Below are 12651 nucleotides of genomic sequence, written 5' to 3'. Positions count from 1 at the left end.
TAAATGCTTTCATGAAGTTTGTTCATGTAGTGTCTAATACAGATTGTCTTTCAGGGATTGTCATGTAATAGTTAGTAAAAATATTCATTTCTCTTTAATACAATGTAGAGACAGCTGTTCCTGAATATGTCAGAACGCTGAGGTCTGCTTCTCCGAAGGAAGTGGATGAGGAGCTTGTCACATTTCGGTTATTGATGCTAACAGTGCTATTTGCTCCAGGCAGTCCCATGGAAGCCAAACTCATTGTGCCTTTTAGATCACCTCTTTTGATTTTTAACCTTCTTCAACTGGGAAATAAAAAGTACAAAATAATCCGTTCCTCTCCCCAGCCCCACCACATACACACAAATCTCAGTACGCTATAACAGTACACTATAAAAGTAAACCAACACATCCCTAGAGGGATGAGTCTGGTCAGGGAACACAATCAGAGGTTTTCCATTAATCTGCTGGATGTCAATAGAACACTAAGGAAAATGAGGTGGGGGCTAGAGGAGAATCATCTGAAGGGAGTTTTTGCCTTGGGGTTTGCACTTTTGCTATATTTTAATCTTTTGTATATTGGTCAATACCTGAGCTCTTTGATTTGCAGGTTGAATGTTTTGCTGAAAAAGAAATGAGCAGTTTATGCACTTTGAAAATAAGACATGCTGAAAAGAGAATCATGATATTTAACTATACCACATTTAAGCACATATAAATCAACAGCTTAAAGATAAATGTTAATAAGATAATTACAATAAAATCAAATCAAGTCCACCTGCGTACTTGCTAGCTCATGGTCAGCCTAGCTAAGTGTTCTAAATTGTTTAAACATATCTAAAAGGGGACTGATGGCAGGTCTTTTAAAACTTCCTAATGATACTAAGAAAAAAAAACAGATTTATTGAATGATCTATGAGAATTTCACTTCATTTCACAAATGAGCCACTTAATTTATAATTTCTACATGTAAGGTATACATTTCAAGAAGGAGAATCTTTGACTGACATTGCTAGCTTTCTTTCATTTATATGAATTTAAATGAAATCAGATTTCTTTGAAAAATGTATTATAGTTCAGCCTGTCTAGTAATTCAAATTTCCCTTGTAGACTTCACAATTAGTTAAAACTAATGATAGCTTACTATTCCTTTTATGTATGCACTCATCCCCAAAATTAACTAAGTGCTATCACCTAGGCATTTTGCTAAACACTGATTCTGCAGAAATGAATAAAACAGAACTCTCTTAAACTCACTAGCAAAAGTGGATAAATGAATATGCAAAGAAGAGGTGAAGAAACCTAACAAATATTAATTCGACACCTTCTATGTGCCAGATATTAGTTTTGATACTGGGAATATAATTGTTAGTGAAATTCAAGTGTCCCAAACCTATGAACTTACATCAAAGAGGGTTTGTAAGTGTTAAGAATATAGACATATCCAGCACATTATCAAAAACAAAAGTTGTAAGTATTTTGCTTTGTATGTAGAAAATTATTGAAATTCCAACCGAAGTTCTTCAAAAACTGCAATTATTGCTATAGTATTCCAAAGGACACTCTATCATGTAACAGAAAAGATGCTGATTGAGAATCAGCGTTCACCTTTGACGTTAACTCAGTTTGTGCAATTAGGAAGTAATTTAACATAGCCAGGTCACATTTCCCTAATCTATTTTAAGTGTAAAGTGAGAGGATGGATCAAATATTCTCTAAGATCCCTCTAGCAGTCAAACTCAGTGTTTCTGAAACTACAGCCTTCATCCAATCCAGAGATGTTTGTTGGGGTAATTTTAAGTTGTGAGAGAGAAAGAGGGGTGGGGGATGTATAAGAGCAAAGTGCACATTTTTAGAAGAACAGTGTTCATCAGGGTGATGTGGTTTGGAGGTTTGCCCCCTCCTCCAAATCTCATATTGAAATGTGATCCTCAGTGTTGAAGGCAGAGCCTGGTGGGAGGTGTTGGGGTCACGGGGGCAGAACCTCCATGAATGGGTTTGTGTCCTCCCCATGGTCATGAGTTCACACAAGATGTGGTCATTAAAAAAGAGTATGGGACCTCCCTCCTCTCTCTTGCTTCCTTTCTCACCATGTAACACACCTGCTCCTGTCATCAACTTCCACCATGAGTAAAAGATTCCTGAACCCTCACCAGAAGCTGAACAGATGTTGCTGCCATACTTGTACAGCCTGCAGAACTATGAGCCAAATAAACCTCTTTTCTTTATAAGTTACCCAGTCTCGGGTGTTCTTTTACAGCAGTGCAAAATAGAATAACACATAAGAAAAGATGGCTCTTAGGATGTGGCAGTTATTGTGGCTACTTATCAAGTATTTCTGGTTTTCCTCATTCTGATCCTATGGTAGGATTGGACTTGAAGTTGGGCCTGCAGGTGACTTGCTTAGACCTATAATATGTGAGATGTGGTCTTCACGAGCTGAGGCACAATTCATCACATTTTCTTACATCTACCAAAAGTGACAGAGACATTCCACATAGTGGAAAGTCCATCAACTTGTGTCACTGACTGAAGGCAATGGAAAGAAGAGACTCCTGCAGACCCAAGATAGATACATGGCATAAGAAAGTCTATTGTCAGTCAGCCACAATGGCTCACATCTATAATCCATGCACATTGGGAGGCCGAGGTGGATCGCTTGAGGCCAGGAGTTCAAGACCAGCCTGGCCAACATGGCTAAACCCTGTCTCTAATAAAAATACAAAAATTAGCCAGGTGTAGTGGTGCAGGTCTGTAGTCCCAGCTATTTGGGAGGCTGAGTCAGGAGAATTGCTTGAACCTGGGAGGTGGAGGTTGCAGTGAGCTGAGATCGTGCCACTGCACTTCAACCTTTGTGACAGAGTGAGACTCCATCTCAAGGAAACAAACAAACAAAACAAAACAAAAAAAAAAAAGGAGAAAGTCCACTGTTGCTTTGAACCACTGAGGGGGATATCTTTTCTTTTTGAGACAGGGTCTTGCTGTGTCACCCAGGCTGGAGTGCAGTAGTGTGATCACAGCTTATTGAGCCTCAGTCTTGGTCTACTGCAGGCTCGATCTCCTGGGGTCAACCAATTCTCTCATCTCAGCTGGGGGTAGCTGGAAATACAGGGACTTGAGTCCCTGGGACTATGGATGTGTGCCACCATGCCCAGGTGATTTTTTTTTTTTTTTTTTTTTTTTTTTTTTAGTAGAGATGAGGTCTCGCTCTACTGCCCAGGCTGGTCTCGAGCTCAAGCAATCTGCCTGCCACAACCTCCCAAAGTGCTGGGATTACAGGTGTGAACCACCATGATCAGCCAGTGGGGTATTTTTTAACATAGCAGAACCATACCCATCTTGACTGAACTATATTAGCAAATGGACTATGTTACCAGTAGGTCTGTTCTTGTCTTCACTCTTTTTTTTTTTTTTGAGACGGAGTCTCGCTCTGTCACCCAGGCTGGAGTGCAGTGGCCGGATCTCAGCTCACTGCAAGCTCCGCCTCCCGGGTTCACGCCATTCTCCTGCCTCAGCCTCCCGAGTAGCTGGGACTACAGGCGCCCGCCACCTTGCCCGGCTAGTTTTTTGTATTTTTTAGTAGAGACGGGGTTTCACGGTGTTAGCCAGGATGGTCTCGATCTGCTGACCTCGTGATCCGCCCGTCTCGGCCTCCCAAAGTGCTGGGATTACAGGCTTGAGCCACCGCGCCCGGCCGTCTTCACTCTTCTTTGCAAAGCTCAAAAGGTTGACTCCCACTAGTTTATGGCTAACACTAGAAAGGGAAAGAGACATTTGATATTCCTTCTATGCAAAATCTGATAGAGGTTCATTAAACTTTTCAAACTTAAAATTGTGTGTTCTTTTATGATTCATCCACAAACTCAATTTGGTCAACTTAGGTAGATTTTATGGGTGGAATTATTTAAACATATGAACTTAAAAGGTTTATCGTGAATTGAAAAAGCTCAGCAGAGATTTATTGTGGATACCGGACAAGACATTCCTACTTTGTTCCCCCTTTCCTGCCACAAAAACTGCATCATTTTTTATAATATTCTTTCTCTCTATTACAGATCCTTTAAGATTTAATAATTTCAAGGTCCTTGAGACTCAGAGTTAAGTCATTATTATCCTCCAGAAGTTTCCTCAACCATGTAAAAATGCTAACTCTGTATCAGGCTGACTCATGTAGAACCTGTCTGTGCATACACCACCCACCCTTAAAACATGTGAAGCTCCAGCCCCAAGCTGATGCTCCCACACATCAAATCCCAGTTTACAAAATCCAACCCACAATATAACACCTGCCAGCGATAATATTATGACTGTAACTCACATTGTTCAAGTGCAGACCACAGCACTATGAAAAGCTTCTATTTTGTGATATTTTTATGACTGATCCTGAAGCAAAGGAGTGGGGGAGAAAGAACTATGGATGGTCACGAATTGCTGGTAACTGGCTTTTGCTGATCTGCTGCAAGTGTTCAGACCTAAAACACAATTTGCAAACTTCTATGGAGAGGAGTAACAATCTCATTCATCAGCCTTTACTAATAATTCATAAAGTCTGAACTACATTACTGATCATGTGTCTTTTTATGCCAGTTTCATATCTGCTGGTAAATAACAATCCATTTAATTACAGAAATAAATCTGCTCTGCCATCACCATGAACTTGAAAGTGATACAAAGTTTAATAAAATAAGCCCTAGAAATAGAGAACTCAGATGCCACACTTTGGCCTCAATACCTTTTTATTTTAGTTCTTGAAAGACCTTCTGACCTGCCCTAAACAAGGCTGTTCAGTGGAGATAATTGCTAGTCCTTCTTATTAGCAGTTTCCATTTCTGAGTTTGCTTTGTTATAACTACTTAGTTTCTTATTATTCTCAAGCTCTTTATCAGACAGCCTGAACTCTTGCCTATATTGTATATTCTTTTCTCTTTCTTTCACCATTTTTTGTCTCTTTTTTTTTTTTTTTTTTTTTTTTGCTATGATCTTCTTGTCCTAGAAAAGGTAATTTCACACATACTGAATTACTGCAATTTAGGTCAGAGAGACCAGGCACCATGAAAATAAGTTCTTTATTTAGAAAAAAAAAAAGTTTCTGATCTATTTCTCCCGTTAAGCTTGTGAGAGTCTCACCTTCCTCATGTTATGGATATTGCAAAGAAGATATTTTTAAAGCACCCTTTTAAAAAGTCCCAAGAGGTACCAAATATGCTAATGTATTTCCACAATGCTTTCAGAAAAGAAAGAATAAATTAGAGGAAGCAAAAACCTCTTATTTTGATCCTTCTCTTAATGTCATTGGTAAACCTTCTGTGACTTGATACAAACCAAGTCTCATCTTCTGCTTTTTTATGCTACAATCATGGGGGAGTTTGTATACTATGATTATGTTGGTTTTATGAGGGTTTAGGAGATTATTGTGGAGGGTTAAGTTTTACTTTGCATTTGTTAATAAACATTCATTTATTATTTGTAGGGGAGTATGCATATATGCTCACACACTCCATGGGTATTCTGCCAAAACCTTTGCAAAAATTATATCATTTTATTAAATATGACATTATTTTATAAAGGGAGAAACTAAAATTTTGAGAGTATAAGCAACTGAATGAAGATCACACAGCTCAGAAGTGCCACTGCCCATACTAAATCCTCAAATTTGAACAGTGCAATGGTCCAACCACATTACTACTTTTTTTTTTCTCTCTCTTCCACTTCTACCACATTTGCCTCCAAATAGCTAAATAGAGTGACTCAGTTCAAGTCAACAGATATTGCTGAGGGTCTTCTGTGGGCAAAGTGCCATGCCAGATGCTGTAGGACATGCACAGGAGAACAAACAGAAACTCACAACCAAGAAATGGTGCAGCTAATCTTGTTCAGTCAGAAGCCTCCGAAGAGAAAACAATAAAGCCTCTGAACAGATAAAGCCATTTTCCTTCTTTTGGACTGACAACATGGTCTAGTCAACATTTACTCTTCACCCTGGAGGGAGATGCCACTAACTGAAAGATGAGATGGTTTGCTACATCATATTTATTATTATTTTTTGCTAGATTTCACTCATATGTTTCCTCCACATGACTTGACTCTCTTGAGGGCTTTAGAGCATGGATGCCACTTTGAGATATTAAGGATGCCTAAAGGAGCACGTGAAAAGAAAATGTGAAAAAGAAAAGACATTCCGAATTCAACTCCTGTGACTCTGTTGCCAGGGAGAAGACAATGCTGGTGACCTGAGAATCAGCTGGAGGCCCCGATTCTATGCTTGGGAACTGCTGTGGTTTGGGTATCTGACACTTTCACATCTCCTGGCAAAATTTGATCCTAATGTTGGAGTTGGGGCCTAATGGAAGCTGTTTGGGGCCGGCGGGTAGAAGGCCCGTCATGAATAGACTAATGCCCTCCTTGTGGGGAAGGGGCAGTGAGTGAGTTCTCGTTCTATTAATTCCTGTGAGAACTGGTTGTTAAAAAAGAGCTTGGCACCTCCCACCTCTCGTTCTCTTGCTCCCTCTCTGGCCAAGTGATCTCTGTGCATGCTAGCTCCCCTTCTCCTTCCACCATGAGTGGAAGCAGCTTGAGGCCCTCACAAGATGCAGAAGCTGGTGCCATGCTTCTTGTACAGCCTGCAGAACTGTGAACCAAATACACCTCTTTTATTTCTTAATTACCCAGCCTCGGGTATTCTTTTATAGCAGTAAGACAGGAATGATCCCAGCATTGCTCTCATTGGGTTTAAATGAGAAATCTTTTTCCCAACATGGCGGTTTTAACCCTTCGGTAAAAACTAGCCTTCGGTAAAAACTAGCGAAGCACCTACCTATAAGCAAAACCCTGTAGTACTTCCTGGTGATACAGAGAGAACACAAATTACTCATGGGCTTTCTATCAGGGACCTCTCATACTTAATAATATTAACACACAGGCCGGACTGCGGTGGCTCATGACTGTAACCCAGGACTTTGGGAGGCCGAGGTGGGCGGATCACAAGGTCAGAACTTCAAGACCAGCCTGGCCAACATGGTGAAACCCCATCTCTACTGAAGATACAAAAAATTAGCTGGGTGTGGTCGCGCATGCTGTAATCCCAACTACTTGGGAGGCTGAGGCAGGAGAATCACCTGAACCCGGGAGGTGGAGGTTGCAGTGAGCCGAGATTGCTCCACTGCACTCCAGCCTGGGCGACATGGCAAGAATCTGTCTCACAAAAAGGAAAAAATAATATTAATACACATATAAATATCTAATTATGGAGGCTGATTGGGACTATGAAAAGGTGGTAGTGGAGAGTGATGAGCTAGTGGGCATAAAGAAAAACTACTTTAGGTTTCTGGGTCAGTGTCTCACTGTGTAACTGCAGCAGCATCTGAATTTTATCTCCCACCTTCACAAACCAACAACATACTTAGTGGTCATTCCCAAAATCATGGCCATCACTCTGAAGAGGTAGTTGATATATCTTTATGCAATACTTTTGGTCTGTTAAAATAGTTTGCCATATCTGGAATCACCACCACTGCGTCAATGGTATCAATATCGAATGGCTCATGTCCAGCTTGCTTCCGATAAGTTAATCTAAAGGTTGAGTTATACCAATGAAAGTATATATTTACTTTTTAATTCCAGCTTATAAACAATAAAACATAAATTAACTTTCTACTTAGAAAACATCAGCTCAAGAAGCATGGTTTAAAGTAGACAATGTCTTTGACCATTTAGCCTCTTAATATATGCATATAATATTTTAAAGCCCTCATGGTAAATCTGAAGCTAAATGAAGAATTGTCTATGTAGTCCAGTGTGGTGGGTTACGCCTGTGATCCCAGCACTTTGTGAGGCCAAGCTCACGGGTTTAGGACAAGCCTGGGCAACATGGTGAAACTTTGTCTCTACAAAAAAAAAACACATAAATTAGCTGAGTGTGGTTGTGCACACCTGTAGTCCCAGCTACTGGGGAGGCTGAGGTAGGAGGATGGCTTGAGTCTGAAAGGCAGAGATTGCAGTGAGCCAAGATCATGCCACTGCACTCCAGCCTGGGTGATGGAGCCAGAAGTAATTTTTAAATCCAGGGATAAAACTGTGGTGTCTGTACAAACCCTATACCATTAATATATAAGTAAACATAAATTTCATCACATAACAATAGCATGTTTTTCCTCAAACCCATTCAGGTACATGATGTTTTCATTGTAGTATTGTGACAGCAGGCACAATGGTTTAGTCAGAAGATATGGGAATGATACTGCCCTCATGTTAATTTGGGACACTCAGAAGCATGATAGCTAAATCCTGGTATATGTGATTACTCTTTCTCCTACAACAAAAATTTATAGAAGGGTGATAAGAAGTGATTTAAAGAAGCACATTTCTTTTTTCTTCAACCAAAATTAGCAAAATGTAAGCTATTCTGGAAAAGTCCAAGAAATGCTATTAGTGAAATAGGAGTGGTGTGAACAACTGCACTCTTTTCTGTTGCTCTTCTGAAGTCTGAGGAGTTTCTACTTACTAACAAGATTGGACAAACAGTTTTCTTTGCTTCCATTAAAAATAAATAGAATTATGGATGACATAGGGGAAAAAGTTACAATCTGTAATTTATCCTAAATTACAAGTTCAAGTTGCAATTTTCGGGTCTGAATATGTTTGACAATAAGGACACAGAGCTAAAATCTCAATGGGCAATAATACATCAGGTTGCAGTGGACAAAGGATAAGACACTTCATGACATTTGAAAGCGGCCATTATATTGGTGGTCTTCCACATACTCCAAGATTAATCAGAAATTATCGTTTGATGTTTGCTATAGCTTTTGATGGGAACACTAAATCTTTTAAATTCATGATTTGATGTTCAACATTCTCGTTGATTATTTTAATCACATCACACACAGAAGTACTTCAGTCATCCAATACCTCCCAGGAGGCATAGCCTCAATTGCTATCTCTAATCTTTTTAGAGCACCCTCTTCTGCTACTGTTCATTAATTAAACATAGCTCTGCTGATGCTTCTTTTGGCTGCTGCTCCCCCAGAAGCTGCCAGATTGCTTGTCATCATCTTATTCCCTTCATCCCAACCAAGTTCATTATCAATTATTTTCCTCTTTCAGAGCTATCTTTCTCTTTTAGAATATTCTTTGATGACTTGATAAGTCTTTACAGTCAAATCCCACCTCCATTTATTAATATTACTACTCTCAAAGGCACGACCAATCTTTCTTTGTAATCTTTTCTTTAGTCGCCAAAGAAGCTTAAGACTCCAGGATCAACTGTGGACGTACAAAATTAAATCCTCATATTGAAGAGTAAAATTTCAAACCAGGGGGCGAGGTTGATACCAAAACTCAATGTCAATGTAAAAAAATAGAAACTACAGCAATAATACTGTAACACTGATTTATTTATTTTCATATGCTATATGTATTTAATGAGCAAATATTTATTAAGGAGCAATACTGTGTTAAACACTGTGCTGGATAGGTGGGCAGGATAAAAATGGCATTTTTGGCAGGATATATTTTTCAAAAAACACTCACGTATTTTTCTCATAATGTGACTTTGACACTTTCCTATAGACAGATGAGGGTCTGTGTTATTTTCCCCTCAATCTTATGACTATGGCTTACCACTATGACAATGCCAATGCTGTTCGATTCCTAAAAGTAGGTCAAAAAGACCACAGAGTTTTTTGCTTGGTTCTTTTGGGACACTCATTTAGGAGCCCTATGCTACTGTGTAAGCTACCTGACTGTCGTAAAGTAGCCATGCTATAAGGAAGCCCAAATAAAGAGCTGGCAGGAAATGAGACCTCACATCTTTAACTAGTTCACTACCAACAGCCATCTCCAACTTGCCAGCTCCAGCCATGTAAGTGAACCATCTCGAAAGTGACTCCCCAGGTCCTAGTCAAGCTGCCCTAGCCAACGTTGCACAGAGTAGAGACAAGTCACTACTGAGCCCTGCCCAAATTGCCGACTCAATGATAATTGTCTTTTCAGGCACCAGATTTTGGAGTGGCTACTCAGTAACAGATAACTGAGCAGTCCAAAATGTGCAGCACCTACAGTCTACAGTGGAAGACATCATGTTTTCACGTAGTTCATCATGTGTGAATTAGTTGGAATAAATATCTCAGGAAGCCAGACATTCCGCTGAAACAAGACCTTTGTGTGCATTAGCTCCTTCCTTATGAACTTCACAGCCATTTGCTGGAACGCATGAGATAAAAATCTAGGACTACACATGAGATCAAATCTTATGACCATGAGAAGCACCCTCTAGAGTTGTGTGCACAGTGCAATTATGACCCAAGATAAAAGCTGGGCATTCAAAAAGCCACAAAAAGTCAGAAATACAGTCCAGAAAACTAGGTCCAGAAAACCAGGTCCAGAACATCAGAAAATAACCTAATTCCTTTTGCCAGAACGTACTTCTTCAACTTTAACATGTTCATGGCCTATTCATTCCAATGCTGGGAAGCTTTTTGTTTTACTTCCAAGTATTGATTTTAGTAATAATAGTAACAATAACACTGCCACTACTACTGCATTTATTAATCAGTTATAAATTCCTAAATACTTTACTAGGTATGTATTTTCTAACCCTATGGAATAGATGCTAATGTTCTCAACATTTTATAAAAAGGAAATTGGAGCATAGTGAAGTGAAATCAATTGCCCAAGGTCACACAACATGCAAACAGTGGTGCTGTGTTTGAACGCACAGTACCTCAATCCACAGCCTGCATTCTTCACCACTGTGCAAACTGTCCTCTTTTGTGCTCTGGCAATGCCTAGTAGTGCCATTCTCAGTTTACTCATCTGAACTGTCAAATTGATGGCAAGTTCCTAAGGGCAAGAGTTAAGCCTCAGGCACTATTTTATCTGTACTCCCTAATGAAATGCACAGCATGGCAGTACATTGTTGATGCTCAATAAATGCTTCTTACATAAATGCATGAAGCAACAAATTGTGTAAGTCACCTCTCCTCCCTGGATCATGATATTCTCATCAGGAACATGAGGATGTTGCAGTAGATATACAGGAATATCTCTTTTGGCTGTGAAATTCTGTGATTCCCTGACTTGAACTACCTCTAAGTGAAGCAGGAACTGCGAATTTTCATTCAATGTTGCCTTGATCCCTAGACTAGAAAATAATAAAAGTTTTATAGGGTTGCACTGAGACTAGCTCTTCTTTTTTTAGCGTTGGGGATTTCCTGTGCTACTTCAGTTAAATAGATCATACGCTCTGGATTCTTGAGAGGAACCCAGTTGAAAGAGTCACACTTTTGTTCTTCGAGATGAATGGGCAAACGGAACATCCTCAAGGCCCACAGGACTTGCCAGCTCTTAGGGCAGATGTGGTTCAGGGTTGGGTTGTCAGTATCACTCTTTTGGGTCTCTTTGTTTGTCAGGGATAACCCATCTGGGTCGTTCTCATCATATGAACCATAAGGCAAGAGAAATGGGAAGCTGAAGCTCCTTTTGCAAGGTAGCAAAATGGACTCCACTTCTCATATATCAGAGTGCTTGCAATTTGGTATATAAATGCTTGGAATGTTAAGTTGGCTTTAGAAGGGCGATAATCTACCTCTGTTACCTCGTCTAATTTTGCAGTTTTTTTAATTGGGGGAAGAAGAAGAAGGTATTAAGTTCATTGCCAAGCAAAATTACTCAGCACAACTCTCACTCTCTGAGCTCTCACAAATGAGAGGCGGCTCTCTGTCCTAGATTCTATGCTCCATTTAGGTGTCATAGTCATCACATCAAAGTCACTTTGTTGTTGTTGTTGTTTTGCTCAGAAATGCTCATATTTTCCCCCTTTGCAATCTATTGACTACTCTCCCATGTAATTTTCCTGGACTTCCTGGGTTGTTCTATTTTACTATTTCCTCAGCAATGACTTTAGAAAAGGAATTTGGTATTTATAGGACACAGTTCATACCATCCTTTCCTAACTTTATATTCTTGTCAAGTTGTCTGTAAAATGAGTCACTTTCTGTTCCAGCTAACACAGTAAACTTAAAGTTACCATCTTTGGAGGGTGAAGGAAACAACCTAAATGAGTAGAACCCATTATCAGTTCAAGGGTTAATACATGTCAATTTGACGCTGTAGATATTTAAACATTTTCACTGTCCATAACCACAAGTATTATATTACATTCCTATTGAATCTACCTGCAGGAGTCCTTGCCTCTCTTCTCTTCGTGTGTCAAAAATATATTTATTTTATTGCTAATGCTTTGGTCAACTCTTGGAATTTGTACCTAGTTTATGACTCTTACCGCTCTGGGATTTTCTGGGGACCACTCCTAGACATATCTTACTACACATTCTTACAGACCCTTGTAAATATCAACGCTTTGTGTCTGTTATTACAATAGTTATACATATAAGCTATTTTGCAGAGCCTGCCAAGATGACAAGTTCTCCCAGGGTTATTCAGTCACTTTGCTCACACATTAAAACTTTGGACGTCACCCAATTTCCTTCAAATGAATGTGACAGAATACTGAACCATTGCTTACTGAGTTTCTTCTTTTTTTGGCCCTTCTTTGTTCTTTGACAACAGTGTTTAATAACCACACTCTCCCTCCTGTTTCCATGGCTAATAACCCCGAGGTTGCTTTTGACTCAGATTCTTTCTTTGAGATTCACATTAGTCATGCAGTTA

The sequence above is a fragment of the Macaca fascicularis genome, chromosome 2 (genome assembly GCF_037993035.2).
Source record: "Macaca fascicularis isolate 582-1 chromosome 2, T2T-MFA8v1.1".
Taxonomy (NCBI): Eukaryota; Metazoa; Chordata; class Mammalia; order Primates; family Cercopithecidae; genus Macaca; species Macaca fascicularis.
Note: the sequence above shows the minus strand (reverse complement) of the source record.